The sequence below is a fragment of the Macaca thibetana genome, chromosome 3, assembly GCF_024542745.1.
Source record: "Macaca thibetana thibetana isolate TM-01 chromosome 3, ASM2454274v1, whole genome shotgun sequence".
Taxonomy (NCBI): Eukaryota; Metazoa; Chordata; class Mammalia; order Primates; family Cercopithecidae; genus Macaca; species Macaca thibetana.
In genome coordinates, this window is record NC_065580.1 from 124192696 (window position 1) to 124217445 (window position 24750).

The window sequence follows — 24750 nt, forward strand, 5'->3', positions numbered from 1 at the left end:
TAGATATTAATAGATTAGCTAGCTAGATAGATAGACAGATAGATTTAAATGGATTTATTATAAGGAATTGGCTCATGCAATTATGGAGGCTGAGAAGTACCACCATCTACCATCTGCAAGTTGGAGAGAGGAAGTGGAGTGGGTCCTGCCTGAGTCTACAGGTCTGAGAACCAGGAGCACCAATGGTGTAAGTTCCAGTTCAAGCACTGGAGAAGTCTTATACCTCAGCTCAAATAGTCATGCAGTGAGAGAGAGAATTCTCCCTTCCTCCTGCTTTTTGCTCTATTCGAGCTCTCAACAAATTGGGTGAAGCTCACCCACACTGGGGAGGGCAGTCTGCTTTCTTCAGTTTATGGATTCACATGCTAGTCTCTTCTAGAAACACTTTCACAGACTCAGCCAAAAATCATGTGTAATCAAATATCTGGGCATCCACTGACCCACTCAAGTTGACAAATAAAACTAACCATCACAATTTCCATGTTTTTATTGTTGAGAGTCTCCATAGGCGATAGTAATAATTTAACTTCAAATTGACTGTCTGTTTTTCTTTCAATTACAAATGAATCCTATCCAACCATCTACTTGAAGTTTGGTATTGTTTATAAATTAATGCCCTTCAATCACATTTGGACAGTCAACATGCCTGACAAAATTTGTTTATGTCCCTAGATCAATTCCTATTCCTCTCCCACTGTTATTGCCAATTTTATTTTCATATCATAGTTTCTTCATATTTCATCATTTTAGTATCTAGAGGGATATGGCAGCTATATGATAGGTTACTGTCCATGGGATTTGAACATTTAGGCTGCATAGCGATTTTTTAAAAAATAAAAACATACCTGAAGTAGTTTACTTTAGCTACTCTAAATTTCACTTGCTTTACCTAAAAAAATGAACTTAAAACAGTGGATACATGCTTTCCACACTAAGCAAACCGCCAGTTAAGCCGCGTACTTGCTGTCAGGATCAGAAGTTGAGATTACTTTTTAACTATTTAAAATATATTTTGATCTTATAGTTCATAATTTGGTTTATAAATAAGCAGTTAAAATAGTCTACTATAAAAACAAACACGAAAAACAAAAACTGCTATCAACAACAACCCTTCAGGCCAAAAGTGTAACAAAGTTACCAACCAGCTCCCAGCTACCAGTCTCCACAAAGAGGCCAAAGAACTTTTCCATAGTCCCTCATCAATTCCTTACTTTCAAGTACGTTAATTACTATGTCAGGCATCCTAGGTTTTTGCTCCTTTTTCTCTTATATTTATTTTTCTTTGAGCCATGGGTGAATCTTTGTATTTTAAAAGTAAGATTCTGGTCAAATACAAATAATGGCTCTATTGGTTTTCTAGGGCCACCGTGACAAAGTAGTAGTTGGTGAACTTGGTGGCTTGACACAGCACATATTTATTCTCTCATAATTTTGAAGACAAGAAGTGTGGAATGAAGGTGGATGCAGGTTCACACTCTCTGAAGGCTTGCTGGAGAATCCTTCCTTCCTCTTCCAATGTCTGGGGACTCCAGGAATTCCTTGGTTTGTGGCAGCATTACTCCAACCTCTGCCTCCATTTTCACACATTCTCCTCTGTGTCTGTGTCCTTTCCTTTTCTTATAAAGACATTTGTAGTTGAATTTAGAGTCTATTCAGATTGTGAAGGATGACCTTACTTGGTATCCTTAATTATGTCTGCAAAGATCCTTTTTCCAATAAGGTGACAATCACAAATTCTGTGTACACATGTCTGTTGGAAGTCACCATCCAACCCACTACAGTAGCTAAGGAAAAAAAAGAAGTTATTTTCAACATAATAAGTGCCAAGTTTCATATACTTAATAAAGCCACCCAAAGCCACACTCACATCATATACTGTAGTAGAGATATGGAGGCAGCCAGAGAGAAGGAGGGTATATGTAGTGAAGCAACACTCAATGTTGTTTTTCTTATTTTAAACCAAAGCAAGACTGTGTCAGTTTGGAATTGCATTTGCTTTAAGCAAAATGGCACTAACTTTGGATCTATTTTAACCATATGAGTTTGGTTAGAAAATAGAAAGTGTGCCACGAATTCCAGGAAAATCTAAATCCTTCTACCACATCTTATTGTGCTAGTTCTTTAAATAGTAAGAACTTTTTAAAATTGGAAACAATAAGAAAAGAGACAACCACTATGAATTATTTTTGGATTTTTTAAATGATTTGTCTATCAAATATAAACTTATGCTCTTTATATGTATATGTATATAGATATTCCTTAAATTTACAGTATCACTTGAATTTCACAATTAATCCTGGAACTAAAAGTTTTAAATCTTAAAGACATACGGTAACACATTGATTATTATACCTCATGTGCAGAGGCACATACAACTTTCTATGAGTTCACTCTGTGTAAAATATATTTGTAATTTGTGTAGATATGTCAGGAGAAAGTTCTTCTTGGTGGGAAATAGGAATTCCTGACTCTAAAATTCAATCCTTAAAAATGGCACTATTATACACAGGGTTTTAAAGCCCCTAAAGGTGAGGGGTGATTGTTGCAATCCCCATTCATACTAATCACCTTTAAGTTCCTCCCTGCTTTATCCCAGAACTCTTCCAAATACTTGGTATAATCAAAATTATGAGGGAGTCATTGTTTGGAGTTCCTTCAATATCAGATTAGATATTGGCTTGTTTAATTATTGAGGTCTACTTATCAGTAGAGGCTGCAAACACAGCCGTTTCTGTAAGGTGGTCCTGCAAATACTCTGCTTTTTCTGCCCACATTCTTCTTTTTCCCAGGCCAAATATACCCCCATCCTTCATTATCCAGGCTGTTTTTTTCTGAATATATTCCAGGTTGATATTCTCCTTACAGAATACTGTTGAAAACAGAAAAATAAACTCCGGGCTGGAGAATTGCAATTACCTATGTAATTCTAAATTTGAATTGTTTGTTTACACTTTTGCCAATGGCAGTAGCTATTTAGTCCTATTATTCTGCTGATTCATATTTTTCTTACTGCCAATTACTTCTTTTATAATTTCTTTCTGCAAGTTTTATTGTTATGTGGCCTATTGTCTTAACCTGTTCCTGGCTATAGCAAAACATTGTAGACTAGGAAATATGTTAACATCAGAAAAATATTTCTCAAAGCTCTGGGGGCTAGGAAATTCAAACTCAAGGGGCAGGCAGATTTGGTGCCCGGTGAGGTATCTCTGTATCAGGATAGTAGCTTGTTGCTGCTTCCTCACATGGTGGAATGCAGAAGGATCAAAGGAAAAAAGAGCACCCTGGAACCACTTTTATAAGACCATTAATCACATTCATGACTTAATCACCTCCTAAAGATGCCATCTCTTAATACTGTCACATTGTAATTAAATTTTATGAATTTTAGGGGACCACATACATAAACCATAGCACTTCCTCATTCTGTTCTTGTATGCTTATTTTTATATTCATCTATTGTACGGTTTATATTATTTCTTGATAGATTCACTCTAATGTTCTTGCTCTTTGAAATTTTAGGAATTTCTCATTCCATCATGCCAAATGTGGACTCTTCTGTATGTCTTCAAATGGTAAACATAGTTTTTAAGCATAAATTGTTCATCTTAATCCAGTTCATTTTTTTTTTCAATGCAGAAGAAGGCAGGGTTGAAGATGAAGTTCTCTTCTATTACAAAACTGATTAGTAACTTTTAGTTTAAGCATTTCCATTAGTTACTAACTCCCCTAAATCAACCAGCAGCAAGCCCATATTTATTCACCTTTCCCATCGAAATATGACTTTATACTGTATTCTAAACATACTGTTATACACATCAATTTTTTTTTTAGCAGACCAGCAACATCATCAGATAAAAAAAAAAAACAAGTTTGGTGCTACATAAGTTATTCTTAGTGAACCAGAATCCATTTTAGGAGAGGTATAACACTCCTTTAATAATGTATTAGAGTATTTGGCCAATCTCAATACCAAGTTAATGGGCTTGAAGTTTTTACAGTAGAGCTACTGATAATTGGAAAGCCATTGCCTTTTGCTTCTGATAATTGCAACACTGTTGCCAGCTTTTAAAATATTTTCTACCTCTTTTTCCTATTTGATATTAATCTCCAAAAATGACATAGTATTTCAATTGCATCATTTTAATTTTTAAAAATTTATGTGAACCAGAATATCTGAAGATGTGTTCTTAGATTATTTCACACAATTCTTTTGCCTTCAGTTCCCTGTTGGTTTCGCTCTTTAAAAGCACATGATTACTTGCAGGAATAATAGCCTTTTGGCTGAGAAGAGCAAAGTAAAATAGAGGAGGGTGATTTTTGCCCTCTTTATTGAAACATAGCTCCAAGTGTCTTCTTTATCAGCAAAGTGGTTAAATTATGTTGACCGTATGTGACTGGAAATCACTAATTATTTTATATGAGGCACCTCAATGTTAACTAGAATATTTAAACCACTAGAATATTTTATTTTTCTACTCTTGAATAAATGGTCATTTCCTGTAATAGAGCCTGGGTTTATTCTAAAAATCCACATGACTTATGAAACTCAGTTTTACACATTTATTAATAGAGAATGCTTGTTCCCACTATTAAAGATCATAAATTACTATTAAATTTATGCTCCCTCAGGTGCACTGGATAGCAACAAGGTAAAAAGGAAAGCAGTAACTGATCATACTAAAATGCATAAAGAGAGCACTTACTATGTCTGAGGAAAACACCACATAGTTCTTGGTCCATGGAGGCAGAACAGGTTACTATTAATTTGGGAGTGTAACATCTTATAGCAAAAAAAAAGTCATATTTTGCTTTTCCCATTGACATCAGGTTGTCAAGTTACTTTTCATTCTTACTAAAGGTATGCTGAATGCAGTTTTATAAATTTTAATTTTGAAGAATTTTCACCATGCAGACATAGATAGAAATTCTAGAACTTCTTAAAGGTCAAAAGCAAGCCAGCATTGCTAAATAGTAGAAATGCAACAGCCATACTGTCAGAGGTGTATTATTATTAATATCTTGTTCAAAAGTAAAATAATTTACACTGAATTTTTCAGGTATAAAAACTTAGATTGTGAAATACAAAATACTTTATAGGATAAATAGATGGGAGATCTAGTGTTAAATATTAGAGGAAGATGTGCCCAAAAGATTAGGAAGCACATTTTCATGTGCCTTACTTCTAATAGCGCTTGATACAGAACCGTGAGTGTCATATTTCACATTTTATAAGGAAGAGTTACTTTATGAAAATCAGTGAGATTTTTTTTCAATTGTAAGAGTAACTGCTATACATTACAGAACATTTGAAGGCCAAACATTAAAAAATGGCATTAGAAATCAGGAACAATCATACTCATTTGCTTATTTTTGAAGGAAAAACGCTCCTGTTAGAAGACCGTTTCTTCCTCTTCTCATATTTGTCTTAGTCTGTTTTGTGCTACTATAGCATAATAGCAGAGGCTGGGTAACTTGTAGAAACATAAATGTATTGGCTCATAGATCTGGAGGCTGAGACGTTCAAGATCAAGGGGCTTTCATCTCACAAAGAACTTCTTGCTTTTTGTATTCCCATAGCAGGAGGGCAGAGAGAGGACATGAGGGAAGCAAAAGAGGTGGAACTTACCCTTTCATAAGGAACCCACTCCCAAGACAACAGTATTAATCCATTCTCTCCGCCTTCATGGCCTACTCACCGCTCACTGGGCCCCGCTTCCTAACATGGTTGCACTGGGTATTAAGTTTGCAGCACATTTTTGTGAGGGACACATGGAAACCATAGCAATATTTAAAATATTTGCCTTTAGTCTTCTTATAAATGAAGGGCTTAAATCATTTGAATACTGTATGACAATTGTTCCTGAATATTGGGGAGGATGCAGGTGACTGACCTTGATGATAAGGAGGCTAAGAAGATTGAAGAACATCTGAAAACCATGTGTGCACTGGGTGGGCTGCATCTACTTGTAGTATCCTCACAGCTTCTCATGCTATTAAAACTGGCAAGGATTTTTAAATAATATAAAATCGAGCTCCCATATAATCTTTTTTTTATAAGACAGGGTCTCACTTTGTCTCCTAGGCTGGGGTGCAGTGGTGCAATTACAGCCTTAGCTTCCCTGGTCTCAGGTGATCCTCCCACCTCAGCCTCCCAAGTAGCTGGTACTACAGGTGCACACCACCACACCTAGCTAATTATTCTGTTTTTTGTAGAGATGAGATTTTGTCATCTTGCCCAGTCTGGTCTCAAACTCCTGGGCTCAAGCAATCCACCTGCCTTGGCCTCCCAAAGTGCTCCTATATGATCTTTTATTAAATTATTATTTGAATTTATATTAATTAACATACAACAAATTAATTCCTTTTGGTCCCCAAAAATACAAAGTTGTAAAACTGCTACAATGTGAAAGCACAGAAAAATTTCATCACTCTCTTAAAAAAAAAAAAAAAAAAAAAAAAAAAAAAAAACTCTATTGCGCTATTATTATTTATTATTAAATTTTTTTTTTTTTTTTTTTTTTTTTTTTTTTTTTTTTTTTTTTTTTTTTTTTTTTGCAGTTGAGTACCTCCTTCCTCACCCCTGGCAAATTTACCACTATACTTTTGCCATTTTTCAGGCTGACATATAATGGAGTCACTTGTTATGTAGGCTTTTGAGTGTGTGTGACTTTCACTCAGCACAACTCATTTGAGATGAATCCATGTTATTGCGTGTTCCTTGTTATGGTTGAGTGATATTCCATGGTATGCTTGTACCACAGTTTGTTTATTCATTTTTCCACTGAAGAATGCTTGCGGTGTTTCTGGTTTTGGTCAATTATGCATAGAGCTGTTATAAATACTTATTATAGATCTTTTCATAAATGTAAGTTTTATTTCTTTTTTGGGGAAATATTAAGAAGTGGGATTGCTGGGTTATATGTTAAGTACGTACTTAACTTTGTAAAAACCATTACCTAAATATTTTCAAAGTGGCTGTAGCATTTTTACATTTCCACTAGAAATGCATGAGATTTTCAGGTGCTCCACACTCTTGTCTGCACTTGATTTTATCAGTATTTTTTATTTTTGCCATTTTAGGTAATGTGTAGTGGTGTGTGATTGTGGTTCTATTTGTATCGTCATAATGGCTAATGATGTTAAGCATCTCTGCCTGTGCTTATTTGTCATCTGTATGTCTTCTTTGGTGAGGTGTCTATTCAAATCTTTTGTCTATTTTTCTGACTGCCTCCTCATTAATTTTTGGAAGTTCTTTAAATATTATGGCTATAATCCTTACATGCAGTGTTATTTTCACATATTTTCTCTCAGTCTATGGCTTGTCATTTGTCTTAGTAGTGTCTTTCACAGAGCAAAAAGTTGTTTGCAGTTGTTTTTTAATTTGCAAATGTCTAATTTAGCATTTTTTTCTTTATAAATTGGGCCTTGGAGTAGCAGCTTACAGCTGTTAGTAGAACCTAAGGAATCAAAGACTGTTTTTTTTTTTTCCCATTTCTAGTCACAATTTTGTGACTAGAAAAGTTTGTTGCATGTTGTATTTAGGTCAGTCATTCATTTTGAGTGACTTGTATGAAGTGTGAGATATAGATTGACTTTTCTTTTTCTACATTGGATGTCTGGTTTCTTCAGCAGTACTTGTTCAAAGAACTATCCTTCCCAATTCACTTGGTTCCTTTGTCAAAAATCAATTAACCACATTGATGTGAGTCTATTTTTGGACTCTTTATTCTATTGAACTATGTATCTGTTCAGTTACCAATATCCCAGTGTCTTAATTATTGAAGTCTTACACTATGTCCTGAAATCAGGTGGTCTGAGTCCTCTAACTCAAGTAACATTTAGAGTTACTGCTCAGACAAAATAAGCATTGGATACCTATGAAACATTAAAGTTCATGCCGTGGGAAGCATTTTTCTCTCTTTCTCTTTCTCTCTCTCTCTTTTTTTTTTTTTTTTTTTTTTTGGCTAGAATAACAGGATGTTTTCTATTTCCTACATCTCAAATTTATCTATAATAAAATATGAAAGTTATAATTACCTTTTAGAAATATATTTCAGCTTTTCAACATAAATTTAAAATTTGTTTTATTAATTATCATCATTTAAGAAAGCCCATTTCACTACAAGTTATACAAAAACAGAATTTGCAGATTATGTTAATTTGATGAGAAAAACAAAATATACTTTGTAATTTTCATGAATTATATTTATTTAATCACAAATAAAGCCCAGCTTTGCATTTTAACCCCTGGTCATATTTTAATATGTAAACAATTTGCTTAATATAGCTTTGGCATAATTTTTCAAATGTCATTTCATCTAATTTTATAAATTGTTAATATACTACATATATGTGTGTATAATAATGTTGGTATTTGTCTCTTTAATTTTCAATATTTCAATAACAATTATTTTCAGAAATATTTTTCATTTTAAAAATTTGCATAAGTAATGCAAAATTACAAAAATTATTGAAGAAAAACAGAAAATAAAGAAAAAATAGAAATTGAAGAAAAATAGATACTGTCACCTGGAAATCTAACTAGACACAATTACCAACAATATTTCACTAATAATGTATGCAGTGATTTTCTTGCACAGGTGTACTCACACACACACCTATACATACACACACACACATGCACATGCACACAAATATGCTTGAAACCGTATAAAATATAAACAGACATATGTGTCATTTTAACCTGATATTTTCAAAACAAACATATTTAGAAAGTACCTTTATGTCAGAAAATACTAGTTTATATCATTTTAGTTGATTATTTACTAGACTATGTGTAGTCATTTAAAATTGTATTGTAGTCAATAATTTTGGTTCTGTTGTTGATTTACAAATAATCATTGATGTCTTAGTATATTATTATCTGAGAATTAAATGCTATCCTATTATTTCTACTTGCATTATATTATTATTAACATCAATTTTATTCTTCTTGTTTGTTATCTCTTTTTCATTTTCAATTTTGAATCAATACATATAACTTGTTATATGTCTACTGGGTTGTCAGTTTTTTGCTTAGATTTGTAAACGCTCTTTTCTTACCTTTCTACTTTTCCTTGTCATACATAACAAAAAATTTTAGATTGAATCTTAAATTGTCCTTATTTAATTTTATATATTACTTATCTTGTTCATTATTCATATGAAATTACTGATTATTTTATTTTTTATTCTTTAACTTGTAGCTTGTTTTCAATGTAAATCTCATTTATTTTTATTATTATTTTATTGCTTAAATTTGAAAACTCTAAACACAGTTTAGACATTAGACATATAGTTATTGCATTAGAATATTTCCAGTATTATATATAGTTGCTTTTTTGATTTTCCCTTTCATCAAAAAGTTACCTAGAAGATATTTTTCTTATTCTGCTTATGGATATTTTGCAATTTCTTTGCCATTTGCAGAAAAGATTTCCCAGCTTCTTGAATATCTTCTTTTGTTCTTCTGTATAGAAATGTATATTTTAATGTAATCAATTCTCCTGATATTTATTTCTCTCTAAAAGTGTTGTGCTTTATGGTTCATCAATTTTAATATTCCATACTGACCCATACTGGCCTTCCCCTTTCCACAAGCTTACAGCCATCTCTCAGTAGACACACATTTATTGTTTCTCCTCCTACTATTCCTTTTCTTCCTTTTTCTCCATTTCCTTCTTCCTTACTGTAAATAAGCAAAAAGGTATTTAATGCAGAGACTTAGAGGCTTAAAAATCACTGGACATGCTACAAAGAGAAATCTCTAGACTGAGATTGCAGAAATGAATCATAATGAGATTCACAAACTGGTCCACCAGGAATTTCACTACCCCTGTTAAGAACGAGAAGGTATAGAATCATGAAGCCACTCTGGTTGATTGATTACATTGACAAAAATTTACCATAGCTGGGATCTAGGGATCAAGAGGCAACAATCTCTTGACACTTTAAACATTAGAGTGTGCAGAGACCACATGGTGAGGGAGGAAGCAGTGAGAGAGGAGTTGCCAGGCTCCTTTCGACAACCAGCTCCCACAGAAGCTGGAAGAGTGAGAGTTCACTTATTACTGTGAAGATAGCGCCAAGCTCTTCGTGAGGGATTTGCCCCATGACCCACACAACTCCTATCAGGGCCCACCTCCAACACTGGGGATCAAATTTCAACATGAAGTTTAGAGGAAGAAACAGGCAAACTATAGCAGGAGACATTACTGACTTTGAATCTCAAACTGCCAATGAGGTGACAAAGAACCACTTGTCTATATTGAGAAGAATACATGTTCAGATACAACATACATATATGCATGGTTTTTGTCTTTCCTCTCTATTTTCCTGTATGTGTTTCTGCCACAGATTCCTCATTAGTTAGAACAAACAAAGGAATTCAGTGAATTGCAGGATATAAAAACAACATAAAAATTAGTTGCATTTCTATACACTAAGAGTGAACTATCTGAAAAGAAAATTTAAAGAACAGTACCCTTTGCAATAGCTACAAAAATAATAAAATACTTCGGAATAAGCTCAGCTAGGAGATGGGGGATGTGTACACTGAAAACTACAAAATATTAACAAAAAAAGTAAAGAAGGAACAATAGGAAAGGCAACCTATGTTCATGGATAGAAAGATTTAATGGTGTTGAAATGTCCATGCTACCCCAACAACCTACAGATTCAGTGCAGCCCTATCACAATCCCAATGACATTTTTTACAGAAAAAGAAAAAGCAATAGTAAAATTCTTGTGGAAACACAAAACACATACACACACACACTCACGTACCCCTAACCTTGAGTAACCAAAAAAATCTAGAGAAAAAACAACAAGCTAGCAGCATCACACCTGATTTCAAAATATATGACAAAATTACAGTAATTAAAACAGTATGCTAATAACAAAAAGACAGATGTGTACACCAGTGCAACATTGGTGAGAGCCCAAGAATGAATTCACACATATACGATCACCGTTAAGATCACTGTGCTAAATAAAATAAGCTGGTTACAGAAACACAAATATTGATGAAAATTCCAATTACATGAGGTATCAAAAATAGTCAAACTTACAGAATCAGAGAATAGATTGCTGGTTGCTAAGGGGGTTGTGGGAGGAGAAGATGGGGAGTTGACAGTTAACAGACATAAAGTTTCATTTATGCAAGACAATATGGTCTGGATATCTGCTGTACAACATCACCTCTGTAATTAACAATTTTCTATTGCATACTTAAAAGCTTGTTCAGAGGGTAAAGCTCATGTTAAGTCTTCTTACCATAATAAAATAAAATGTTTAAAAATGACATAGTAGCAAGAACAAAGACAGTGGCATTGGGAGTAAAGCCAGTGGTCAGCAAGCAAGAATAAAACTGGGTGAAAAGTGGGGAAGTGGAATATGGATCATACCCAGGTGTAAAATTTAGATAACAGACTAAGTTATCTACATTGGGGTAAAATGTAAACTTAGTGTAGTATGTATGTGTAAAATAGAGCTGAATTTATCAACCAGGCAATTATTGATAAATATCTGATGATTAGTGTGAATATTTGAGCTAGAAATGCAGATTTGAGCACTATTAAATCTTTCTACCTATGAACACAGATTGTCTTTTCCTTTGTGTCTTCTTTACTTTCTTTCATTTATGTTTTGTGGTTTTCAGTGTACAATTCTTCCATCTCCTTAGCTGAGCTTATTCCTAAGTATTTCATTATTTTTGTAGCTATTACAAATGGTATTGTTTTTCTAAGAGAGTTTGCTCTTAGTGTGTACAAATGCAACTATTTTTATGTTGTTTTTATATCCTGCAACTCACTAAATTCCTTTGTTAGTTCTACCAGTTTTTTTGGTGTAGATTTTAGTGTATTCTGTATATAAGATTATGCCATCTGAAAACAGGGACGATTTAACTTTTCCCTTCCCTTTTCTTTATTTTTCTTACCTAATTTCTCTGGTTAGGACCTCCATTACTATTTGAGTAAAAGTGGCAACAGTGGGCATCTTTTGCCTGCTTTCTGATCTTAGAGAAAATGTTTTGTATTGTTTCATGGTCACATATGTTACCTTTTCACATATAGTCTTTATTGTGTTGAGGTAATTTCCTTCTACACTTAATTTGTTGCGAGTTTTTATCACAGAAGAGTATTGAGTTTTGTCAAATGCTTTTCCTGCATCTATTGAGATCATCAAGTGATTTTTATCATTTATTCTGTTAATGTGCTTTTTTTATCACATTAGTTGATTTTTGTATGTTAAGCCATGTTTGAATTACAGGGTTAAGTGTCACTTGGCCATGGTGTATGATCCTTTTAATATGCTGTTAAATTTAGTTTGCTATTATTTTGTTGAGGATTTTAAAAGTCCGTATTATTCAGGGATATTGACTTGTCATTTTCTTATCTTGTGGTGTCTTTTTCTGACTTCTGTACTAGAGTAAGACTGGCCTCATAACTTGAATTTATAAGTGTTCCTACCTCTTCAATTTTATGGCAGAGCTGAGAAGGGTTTGTGTAAATTCCTCTTTAAGTGATTGGTAGAATTCACCAGTGAAGCCATGTGGTCCTGGGCTTTTTTTCGTTAGGGGATTTTGAATTACTGGTAAAAATAACTTACTCATTATTGGTTTCTCCAGACTTTCTATATCTTCATGATTCAGTTCTGGTAGGTTTTATTTTCCCAGAAATTTATCCATTTCTTCTAGGTTATCCAGTTTGTTGTATCTAATTATTCCTTGTAATCTCTTGTTACTCTTTTTTGTTTCTGTGGCACCAATTGTAACGTCTCTTTTTTTCATTTTTCATTTAATTTATTTGACTTTTCTGTCTCATTTCTTCTTTAAAGATTTGGCAGTTTTATCATTTCATAACACAAACTCTTAAATTTCTTAATTTTTAAAATTGTTTTCTATTCTCCATTTGTTTTGTTTTTGTTGTCTATTTCATAGCTACCTAACACCACCTGCTCATTTTTGCATGCACTTTCCCCTCCCCATGTTCACAGGCTTCACCAGGCGGAAGACGATAATTACTTTGTGCCTCCCAAGGACTGATTTAGGAATAGGTGTGTGACACATTTCTGGTCAAGAAATGTCTGCATAATGACAAATGTTTTTCAGTCTTAAAATATTACAAACCCAAGAAAGAATCCCTTCTTTCATTGGGTAGCTTCAGGTCTGTGTTGGTGCCGTCAAGAAAGGTGCCGGCCTAAGGGGAAACATCCAGACTCTGCACGGGGTCAGGGGGAAACAGCAGAACCAAATGAATAGTAGAATATTGTCCTTGATTACGTGTGGAATGGTTGATGTACCTTAAATTAGAATTGCTCTGCCCTGAGACTTCTTCCTGTTCTGGGAAATGCTGCATTGCTCTTGTTGACTAAATGAGTTCAGGCAGGATGTTTCTGTTCCTTGGATCCCAGTTTAAACTAGCCAGAAAACTGCACAAAGAACAAATCCAGGTAAGTCATGGTGGCCGGGATGAGTCTGCCATGGGAGCTCATAACAAAAGCATGCAAGAGCCCTGATTTATTGCCTGCGTCTCAAACCTAAAATAAGGACTATGAATTGACAATTGTCCTTTGAAAAGGTCCCACTGAGAACAGCCTTTCATTATGAAGGCAATACCCCGACAAAAGGAAGATGGAGGGCAAGACTGAGACGTTTGCTTGCGCGCATCCTGTTGGGCAGACCAACCTGTCTCCCCTCGCTGGGGCAGCAGCAATCTTCACTATCAGTGCAAATGAAAATCATAGGAGTAAAGATGAATTGCAGTCACATTCTTTGAAGAAATATGATTTGGACTCTATAATCGTCACTGCTGTGTAGAAGGAGCAGGACCAAAACAGGGCAGCGCCTCTGAGTGTGCAGTCTTCCTCCGGATTACAAGGTCTAGCTTTCTTTACCTTCAATAAGTCTTTAAATGTCTATTCCTCAAGCAGGACAGAGGATATTACTTGAATGATCTGGAGCAAATCCATACTTTTTCTTGAAAGAGTACACCCTGTGGGAAATTCGTTGAATCCTCCTTGCATCTGAGCCACATTTCTTTTCAATCAATTGTGTTCCTATAAAGGAGTTAGGTATTGTTTGGGGACTTGATTTTATTCACAAGGAATGAGACAGAATACAAGCCATTATACGGCAACAGAGTGGGTGTCTGAACTTCATCAAACCCAGGAGAATTGAGTTGGACTTGTTCCTCAACTGTCCTAAGTCACTGAAACTGACTCTGAGTTGGAGATTTGCATGCAGGCGGTTTGTTGGGGACAGATCTTGGGAGCAATGCCTGTGGGGGAGGGTTTAGATGGGATGGGCACCTATGGCAATTAAACTGTAATGCAATTGCTTCCTAGCCCATGGCCAACAGAGCTCTCAACAGAGAATGATTCCACAGGGACAAGTCTTGAATGGAGACTTTGCAGCCCTACATCCAGCTGTCCTTTCTCCTCCAGAAGGGGTGTATCTTTGAAGGGAGTAACTCCAATGGCCAACTTCAGTTCCTAGGGAGGACCTCAGGTCAGAAGTCAAAGCTCCTGGCACTGGGAGGTACGCGCACCTAACAGGAGTGTCTGGGCAGTGTATCACAGCATCCACTCCAAAGGCCACAGGGTAGAAGGTGAAAGTGCATGTGAGGGGGAGAAGGGAGAGAAGGAGGAGAAGGGGAAGCAGAGCTGTGTGGTAGAAGCTTCCAGATCAGGCCAGAAACTGTTTGCCTGAGGATATGAGAGCCAGTGTGGTTCTGCTTCAGTGTATTGTTTGGCTGTATCGGAGACCTCTGTGTCTGGGACAGGACAGCAGGCAGGGACCGTGAAAGGAGGTGACCTACTCAGGTACGGCATGACTTTTGAGAGAAAACAAACAAACACTGGACCAGGAGACACAGTTCTTGCCCTTTGGTATGCATAGCAAAATCACTTCATTTTAGATAAATTTTGTGGGCCGTCATGTCCTAATTTAGTTGGAATGATACAAACTAGCTTGCCCTTGCTCAAAGGATTGGCCAGTGATCAAAGCAAATGTTACATGTGAATGTTCTATATCAACTCTAAAGTAGAAAGTGTATACCATCTATGTATTCAGGAGAAATGGAGACATACCTGGAAAAATACATTTTATTGGAATAAAAATTGAGTACAGCTACTAAAAGTAAAAAAGAAATTTAGAAATTATGATTTAGTAATGACTCAGTGGCTTACATTAATAAAACATTGCTATATACCTCAGAGAGATCCTTTGAGTTAGAAGGGTTTATGTATTCTGGAGTTGGAAGATGGGGAGACTCCAGGTCAGGTTGGAGAATCACCAGGTCTTATGTGATCAGGAGCGGAAGTCCTGGGACTCAGCATCAAATACTCTACCTCTTGAAGTCTTGCTCTTCCACTGTGTTTTCCAGATAAACACACATGCTCACCCCAAAATACCCACACACTTATACACACACACCTACACCTCTGAGGTGAGGTCTACGGTAGGTCAGGCCAAAATCCAACAAGTGACTTCTGACCAGTTGCACACTGTCCCAGGCTCATTGTAATTTTTTGTCTGTCACTTCAGATATAGAATGATATTGCAAATAAAAATAGATTTCTCATTTTTCTTTATCTTCAGAGGAAGAGTAATACACAAAGCTGGTAAAGACATTTATGTTTTAAAACCAATATATTTTCTTAATACAAGTAAAACAGTATCAAAGAGGTCAGACAAGTAAAAAGTAAAAAAAAAAAAAAAAAAAAATTTCCATTCAGTGCCCCAAACCCAAACATCACTCCTCAAAGAGTTTGTGTGTGTGTGTGTGTGCATCTTTTTGAGCAAACATTTTTAATGCCCATATGGTATAATGACAGCAATTGACAGTTTCTCATGTTTATTTCTATGCTTATAAAGGAAATGCTGAATACCTGAATACCTGAATCCCTGGGAGGTCCACGGAATGCATCCATCTCTAGTTATCCTATGGATGTGCTACCTTACGTACGTGAATTATCCTCTATATGCTTATTTCATAAATAACACAAAGATTAAAACTATACACACTCTATGTGCCAATTGCAAGAAATAAATGAGCTACCACACCCAAAGTTCTCACGTAGGAATTGCACATAGTTGGAATATGGTATATATAGCCTCTTATCAGTATTCACTTAAAATTATTGTTTTAGGAATAAGGGCATACAGAAAGAATCATAACATTATAATATTGTTTATTTTTTACATTACTATATATAAAACTTATTCTTTCCAGGGACTAATTATCAAAATTTATTCCACAAGTCTTCATTTTGATTAATAGTTAGGATTTGTTTGTTTGCTTTTGTTGTTTATTATTCCAAAACAAAATGTAATACTATATGCATTCCAAAATGAAATGCCTCATTCTGAAGGCATGTGTATTCATTTGTGCAATAAATATCACGAAGCTTTATTGTTGAATCAATAGATAATGGTATAGATGGTGCCAAATTACCTTCCAAAAATATTACACCAATATGCTCAACCAGAGGTTTGCCAGAGCGTGTATGTGAAGGGCCTCAGAATGGTGCAAAGATTATTGTAAAATGAAGACTTTGGAGATAGAGCAGATGCAGAAAGAAGCCTTTTGAGCTTATCTTATCTGACTACAGGCAGAGTCTTCTGAGAGTGACGCTGCCATAAATCCCCTCTCGAGGGAAATTCCAGCCGGGAAGTAGACTGAGCATTAGCACTGGAATGATAAATTGTATTAAAAAAATTATCACAAACTGCATACCTTCCATCTGTTCCCTTAAAAGTTCATTTGTTTGCTATGGAAGTCCTATCCCTCCCCCATTTCCAATATTAAGTTGTTATATAAACCCTCATTCCTAGCTGTTTAGGGAGCCTCTTCCCCTGAATAAACCCTCATGCATAATAAATTGTTCTCATCTTAAACCATCTATCATCAGTTGAATTCACAGGCCTCCAGACTACTGAGACCTGAGTTGGTAGAGGAAAAGTTTTTCTTCCCATCATATCTATTTGAGTAGGGTTGCCAGACTTAACAAAAAATAATTAGCAGATGAATAACAATTTTTTGTATGACACAGACTATTTGGGAGACACTTATACTAAAACAAGTTATTTTTCTGAAGTTCAAATTTAACTGACATTCTGCATTTTATCTGCCTGTCTTTATTTCAGTGAATCAGAAAATCTGGTCTTCGAGGATGAAGTTTTAATAAATAATACACCGCCACAGACATTTTGTTGTTGTGCTAAATATTTTGGAAAATATAAGATTACAATATAAAACTAAGTTTTCATTTAACTATTGGTTTTAATGAGCATGAATGAGGCATCAATGCAGTAACCTTGGTCATTCTCTTTGAAGCAGTGTCAGGGCAGCAGAGCTGAAGCTGGGACAGAGCCACGAGGCCATTTGGCTCCCGGCTCTGACTAGCACACGTTTTACTTCCAGGAGGGTCTTTCTCACTCCGGCCTCCCAGGAAACCACAGAAACCCAAGAAAATGTACATATCCTTGCTAATAATTACCAAGACCAGCAGGGTCTCAATGATTCAGCAAACTACCTTTAAAAAAATAAACAGTATTTTATTTTAATATTTAAGAGAAGCCAAGTATGCTTTATACTTTTATTTGCTGATATTTTTTATTCCTTTTAGAATGTGGATATTACCAGATTTCACAGGAGAACAATAATACAGAAGAGATAACTTAAAAATTACATTTGTAAAAGAAATCCACCTAAACATTTAAAAATAAAACTTTACTGCTTTTGAACTAGACCAACCAATACAATAAAGATGGCAGGCCATCAGCCCATGGTACCGGAAGTCAATCCATCGGAAAAGTGAAAAACAAATGTTGTCATTTTTAAAAAATGTGAGATGTTACAAAGCTACATGAATCAAGCCTAAAAATCTTAGAACCATGAGGTCTAATAGAGTGATATCCAAGGATATGGCCTAATCTCAAGTAATTGCAGCTCACCAAGAAGGATATGCTGACCAATGGAAATCTCTAAACCTAATACCTTTGATCTAGGCAATAACATAGTCAGCACTAACCCCCTCGTTAGGAAAGGGCATGTTGCTACTCACTATTTTCTCCTGAATGGGGCATCTGCTGTATTACAAAAGGGCCAGGTCAACCAGGACACGGATGTCTTCTCATATCAATTCCTGCCTTGCAAAGGCCCAGATTCCCTTTGACAAACCCTGATTGAGTCATTTGGAATTTCCAACAAAAGCACAGGTGAGTAGGATCAATGGATCCTGTGCTAAACAAGTAAGTGCTACATTTATAATAAACTAATTCAGCAATAATACAATTATAAATCTTGCAAAGATTGCCATGTCTGATGAATGCCCTTGTCTTTTGTAAACTATTTCAATATTAATTTTTGTTATTTTAACTTTCATCTTCAAAAAGTAATGTTTTATTAAAGATTGTGTAATAATTTTTTCACTACTTAAGATAATTAGCCCAAAACACAACCAGAAAACTCGACAATAAAGGTACGTTTTGCTTATGTTTCTTTTTAGAGAATAATGTTAAAATATTTAAAGACATTTTCTTGGAGAATTAATATAATTACTAATATCCTTTTTTCAGCAATAATTAAGAAATAATAATAGGAAGCATTGTGAGTTTTCAAAGTATCTGAAACTCAAGTACAATTGTTCGTGGTCATCTGAAGCCCAAATACCATTTGGGGACAATTGCCCATTTTAATATGTGAAATTCTAAGGCAAAGTATTAAATATCAGTCAAGAAATAGATTTAAAGTGGCTCTGCATGAGGGATATTACATAACTAGTAGATTTAGACACTTTATTTTAAGCACTTATAATAAATCAGCCACAAAGTCATTGGAGAATATCATGTAGATGGGGCAGCATGAGGAGGTTCTTCGGCCCTTAAGGACAAGTATGACTTTTGGAGGTCTAGGCTTGCCTGTTTTTTTTTTTTTTTTTTTTTTGAGACGGAGTCTTGCTCTATCACCTAGGCTGGAGTGCAGTGGCGTGATCTCAGCTCACTGCAAGCTCAGCCTCCCAGGTTCACACCATTCTCCTGTCTCAGCCTCCTGAGGAGCTGGGACTACAGGATCCTGCCACACCCTGTTAATTTTTTTTTTTTTTTTAGTGGTGACAGGGTTTCACTGTGTTAGCCACGATGGTCTCGATCTCCTGACTTTGTTGTCCGCCCGCCTAGGCCTCCCAAAGTGCTGGGATTACAAGTGTGAGCCACTGCGGCCAGCCTAGGCTTGCCTGGTATTTGTAAGTTTGATTTGGGGAAAAAACTGAGATGTGACAAGCATTGGACATTAATCTTGTTAGTAAATGAATTTGTTCCTTTCATTTCTGCTGTGAATAAAGAAAACTCATTTTCTGAGGCAATTTTAAGAAACATAGTTTGATAATTTATTAGTAGGTAAACTTAGGGAGTGACATTGTTTTCATTAGCTTTCCTTTATTTAAAATTGTTTTTCCTTAAATTACTTAAAAGAATGAAATACACACACACACACATATACACACACATACACACATATAATGATTCAAAAAGTATACATTGGTTTTTAGTAAAATTGCAGAAGAAGGAAAAACATTCAGAAGGACATCTATTGTCATTCTTTCTGAGTTTTTATTGAATATGTGACTTGCCTTTATTGAAACTGAAACATTTTTACTGATAGGTCTTATTTTCTTCTTTCCCACCTCTTTTGAAATTTGAAAAATAATCCAACTCTTCATAAATTATAAGATTTTTGAAAAATGGTTTTATTAAGATTTTAAAATAATCCTGAGAAAATGGTTTAAATCTGTTAATGTCTTTTCTGAATACACTAGTATATTAAGTACATTAGGCAAATATTAAAGTTATAATGATAGATGGTGGGATTAAAGAAACAGGATGTCTCAGTGTTTTCAAATTAACAACCACAAGAAAAACTAATTGTCAGAATCAAAATACCTAACTAATATTTTTTTAAAAGGCATATTGCAAAGTTTAGAATAAGTTTAAGAAAAAAACAAAACATGGCATAATATTTCAAATTATAAAACTTATTTTGGACTAGTAGTTTTCGAAAAATAATCTTATTTTTTGTTCTCAAATATTGTATTAGAAAAATATAATAGGTGTGACAATAGGTGCTGAGGTATAATACAAACATGGCCCAGGACTCAGCGTTCTGGGAAGAGAAATTGCAGAGTAACTGTCGGAGGGTCACCACATTTGTTGGTAGAATGACTATATAATTTTCTTTTATGCAAATAAACTGATCAGAAATATGATAACAGCCCTATCTGGAAGTTTGATGCACTCAAAAGCCAAATGTGGGAAGGTTTTGCTTTATATTTGCATATGCTTACCCAAATTTGCAATGAAAATGCTATTTTTATTCCTTCTTTCTTTCTTTTTTTAATTTTTTATTTTTTGAGATATGTTGAGACATGGTCTCCCTCTGTTGCCCAGGCTGGAGTGCTGGAGTGCAGTGGTGTGATCATGACTCACTGTAGTCTGAACCTCCCCAGCTCAAGCAATCCTCCTGCCTTAGCCTCCTGAGTAGAAGGGCCTACAGATACGCACCACTATGCCTGGCTTAGTTTTAAACTTTTTGTAGAGATGGGATCTCAGTATATTGCCATCCTGGTCTCAAACTCCTAGCCTCAAGTGATACTCTCCCATCAGCCTTCCAAAATGCTGGGATTACAGACTGGAGCCACTGGGCCTGAACTGAAGATGCTCTTCTTAAATATGCGTGTGTTGTGTCTTGTGCTCATATTTGTCCTTGATATGCCTGTGTTGAGTCCTGAGACTCTGAAGAACACAGTTTGGGAAACAGCAAATGGCATCAAGAGCTGCATTGGGGTTTAAAGGCTTAAATGCCTCATTGCCGCTGCACTTTTCTGAGAGTCTGGTAAAAGTATATTTATATTTTTTAACCCTCAAAGTCAATGGTGTTATATACGTGGTGAGTTTGGTCTTATAACCTGCCTACCCACCACAAAATATGTCATACAGCCAACACCTTCTAGGAGCCAGCCATTGGCATCTCTGTCTTGTTCCCAGCTTCAGGGAATTATCTTGCATTCAGCTTCATTGTGTGACACTTGCATATTTGTCTAAGTCTTAGCTTCTTATCTTGTATTTGTCACCAGCTTTGTACTTATTCCAGGCATCTGATCTGTGTAATACTACTCTTCTGGAACTGTCTGGAGGTCCCTTTCTCTGTGATTTCTGCTTGTTGCCTTTCAAAGTGAAAATTTTCTGGAAATAAACTGACAGGTTCATCATAATAGTTTCATGATAATAGTTTACCTCCCTTATTTTACTATTTTTTTGTACAACATACTGAGCAAAATGTTCACGTGTGTTTTCTTGTTTAAGCTCTGTAATTATTATCGTTATGTTATTATTCTTATGTAAATTGAGACAACTCAGGCTTTAAGGCCTAAGTAACTTCCCTGAGGTTGCAAACTCATGGATGTCATAGCAAAGATGTAAACCTTGGTTACTGTGATTCTAAAGCTTTACCAGTGGACCATGGTTTGCCATGGAAAGGAATTGGACATCTTGACCCCAGAATTGACATTCTTATAAGACAGGCAGACAATATAAGATAATGTCTTATAAGACATTCTTATAAGACAATATAAGGGGTATGGAAGGTAAATGGAATTAGGAAAACCTTCAGCAAAGAATGAGCAATTTAGGATGAGTCATTTTTTACCAACCTTCCTTTATTTTCACTGGAGTAGACTTCATAGGGGAGGAAAACCCATTTTTTCTCTACAATTAATCCGACATGAGACAGTTTAACAAGAGACAATGCACACAAATTAATTTAATGTTAATTATCTTATGCGTACATGGAGGCCTTCATATAAAAGATATGAAGATCCCAAAAAGCAGACAGGCCTGAATAAGTACAACCCATTTTTCATAAAGGATGATAAATTTCAAAACAAAGGAAAAGGATGTTCAGGCTTCTATCACCTGCAAACTGTGGGAAGGTAAATATATGGGGAAACTAATGGAAAACAAGGGCGATTTTAGTAAGGTTTGTTTGTTTGTGTAGGTCCATCTTGGTGCTAACTTTCCCCTTTCCTCATGGCCCTAAAACTCTCCTGAGAGAGGGAATTGTCTGCAGTCCTCATTTCTCAGAAGCTTCTGCTTTTAGTGATATAAAGGAAGCTCTGAGAAGGCTTTTCTTCTGTATTTGTTGATTTTTCAATTAACTTCTGCTCAGAATAATAAATATGCCAAAGTGGCATATTTTTGGGTGGCACGTTCTATACCCTTCAACTTTAAGGTAAAGGAGAAAGATGAAGAGTTCTTGAAGGCCCAGGACTGCAGCCAACAGTAGAATACAGCTAGCAGAGAATTTCTTTGAGGTTTCATGTTCATCTAAAAATTAATCATATTTTTATATTTTTCACTTTAGTCATTTTAACATTGAACAATGTATGGATGCACAGATAGACCTCTGTGACATAGACATAGAAAGGACATAGACATAGAAAGGACATAGAAATAGAAACATATAGACATAGAAAGGTATAGACATAGACATAGAAAGGTATAGAACGATAGGTACAGATATATCATTAAGTAAGCAATAGTCCATGTTATACTGGGCGTGTGTGTGTATGTGTGTTTATATATATGTATCTTGAGTGTATCTCAAAAACCCTTAGAGGATTAAGTCAGCATCAGTGTCTGGATTTGTAAATGTAGTAGGTGCATCCCATACTCCAAGGCTCATTTCTTCCTTTGTGCAGCGAGGAATCAGAGCCAGAATATTTCAAAAGAAATTCCATTCTCAATTCTGAACTGAGCAATCACACAACCAATCATTCCTTATTATATTCACCTACCCTCTATTAGTTTTTAGTGTTTCTAAAATACTCTAGTGAAGCATGATACATATGAGTGGGATGGGGATGCTGGAATTGAAGTGCAATTGGAGAATGTGTTCTGGTCTCCAAGGGTTCTCAGTGATTCCCTTGGGCCTGTTCAAGCCCTGTTAGATTTCCAATACAAGAATGGCCAATTGATAGCATTAGAGCTAGGGCTGGAGGCAACTGAAGCTAAAGCTTAAGAAAGTGATGGAGATAAAGATGAAAAGGGGATTAGGATGGGGAGAATGATGGAGAAAAGATAGAGGAACACATAACACAAGGGAATCTAGCCTATTTGCATTACAAAGGTTCCCAGAGTTTAGCAGCTGAAAGTCAATTGACAGCTCATTCAATTATTCTTTTATTCACCTTTTCAACAACTATTTACTTAGTGAGAGGTACTGGGCAATATGCCAGACACAGTATTAAACAAAACATAAGTGGTCCCTGCTGTCAAAAGCTTTTATGTGTTTGTGAGGGAGATAGATGTCAAGATTTGTCTGATGTGTCTGAGATTTGACTCCATTTAGAAGCTCAAGCAGCCTAGCACAATGTCATGGATACTGGCAGAAAACTTGGGACTTGTGAGTCAGAATGAAAGAGTGTTTCTCGCAGCCACAGCAGCAGCCAGAGCGCCAGCACATGCACCGGCTTCCTGAGGCCCGGTCCCTATCAGCAAAGGTAAGAGGGCCAGGCCGTGCCTGGGCACACCATGGATTTTGGGAGAGGAGACCAAACTTAGGGAAACTACATTGTTTATAATCAACAGTAAGGAAGGTTGGCAGATAAAGTACAGGATGCCTAGTTAATTTGAAGTTTTGATAAACAACATAAAATTTCTTAGTATAAATATGTACCAAACATTGCATAGGACATACTTTATCTTAAATTCGAAGTTAACTGGTCACCATATATTCTTATTTGATAAAACTGGTAACTTAGGCCTGTGTGATTTCTGCCCCTGTTGGGGCCACTATCTCTGTCTTCCAAGGCTGTTTACTCTACAGACATCCTTGTGAAGATAGTCCGGGACAGATAGTCATAGCCTCTGCTCATAAGACATGTAAAGATTTGTGGAAAACGATCTTCTTTGATCAAATGTTATTCAAATTAAAGCACTACCATAAAATTTCAGTTTGTAGTAAGTGACAAAAAGGATTTGGAGGGTCCCATTAGAAGGTGGACCTCATATACCCTAAGAAATGCTCATAGATCAGTAAACATCAAAAAAAACTCCACAACTGCATCCTCCTCTAATCAGTTCTTAGCCAAATACTAATGCAGATCTCACAGCAATAGCTGTTACTGTCATAACTGTTCATAAAAGTGCTACTCCAGCCTGGCACGTTGGCTCACACCTATAATCCCAGACTTTGGGAGGCCAAGGTGGGCGGATCCCAAGGTCAGGAGACTGAGAACATCCTGGCCAACATGGTGAAAACCTGTCTCTACTAAAACACACAAAAAATGTAGCTGGGCATGGTGGCACGCACCTATAGTCCCAGCTACTTAGTCTGAGGCAGGGTAATTGCTTGAACCCAGGAGGCAGGGGTTGCAGTGAGCCGAGATCGCGCCACTGCACTCCAGCCTGGGTGACAGAGCAAGACTCCATCTCAAAAAAAAAAAAAAAAAAAAAAGCTACCCTGACTGTACAGCTGCAGGGATTACATTCATCTAACTATATCTTTCCTGAAAGAATAGAGTGAAAATTTTGTTTGAAGCATTCTCCCTTTTTAAAGTTTCATTGATTTGTTGATTTGCTCACATTATTATACTGGCTTTTGCTCTAAGTGGCTAATTTGGAGATAAACAAGAAGCTTTGTACATTGTGGCCTATGTTGGTTTTGATCCATGAACTTTAAATGTTATCAG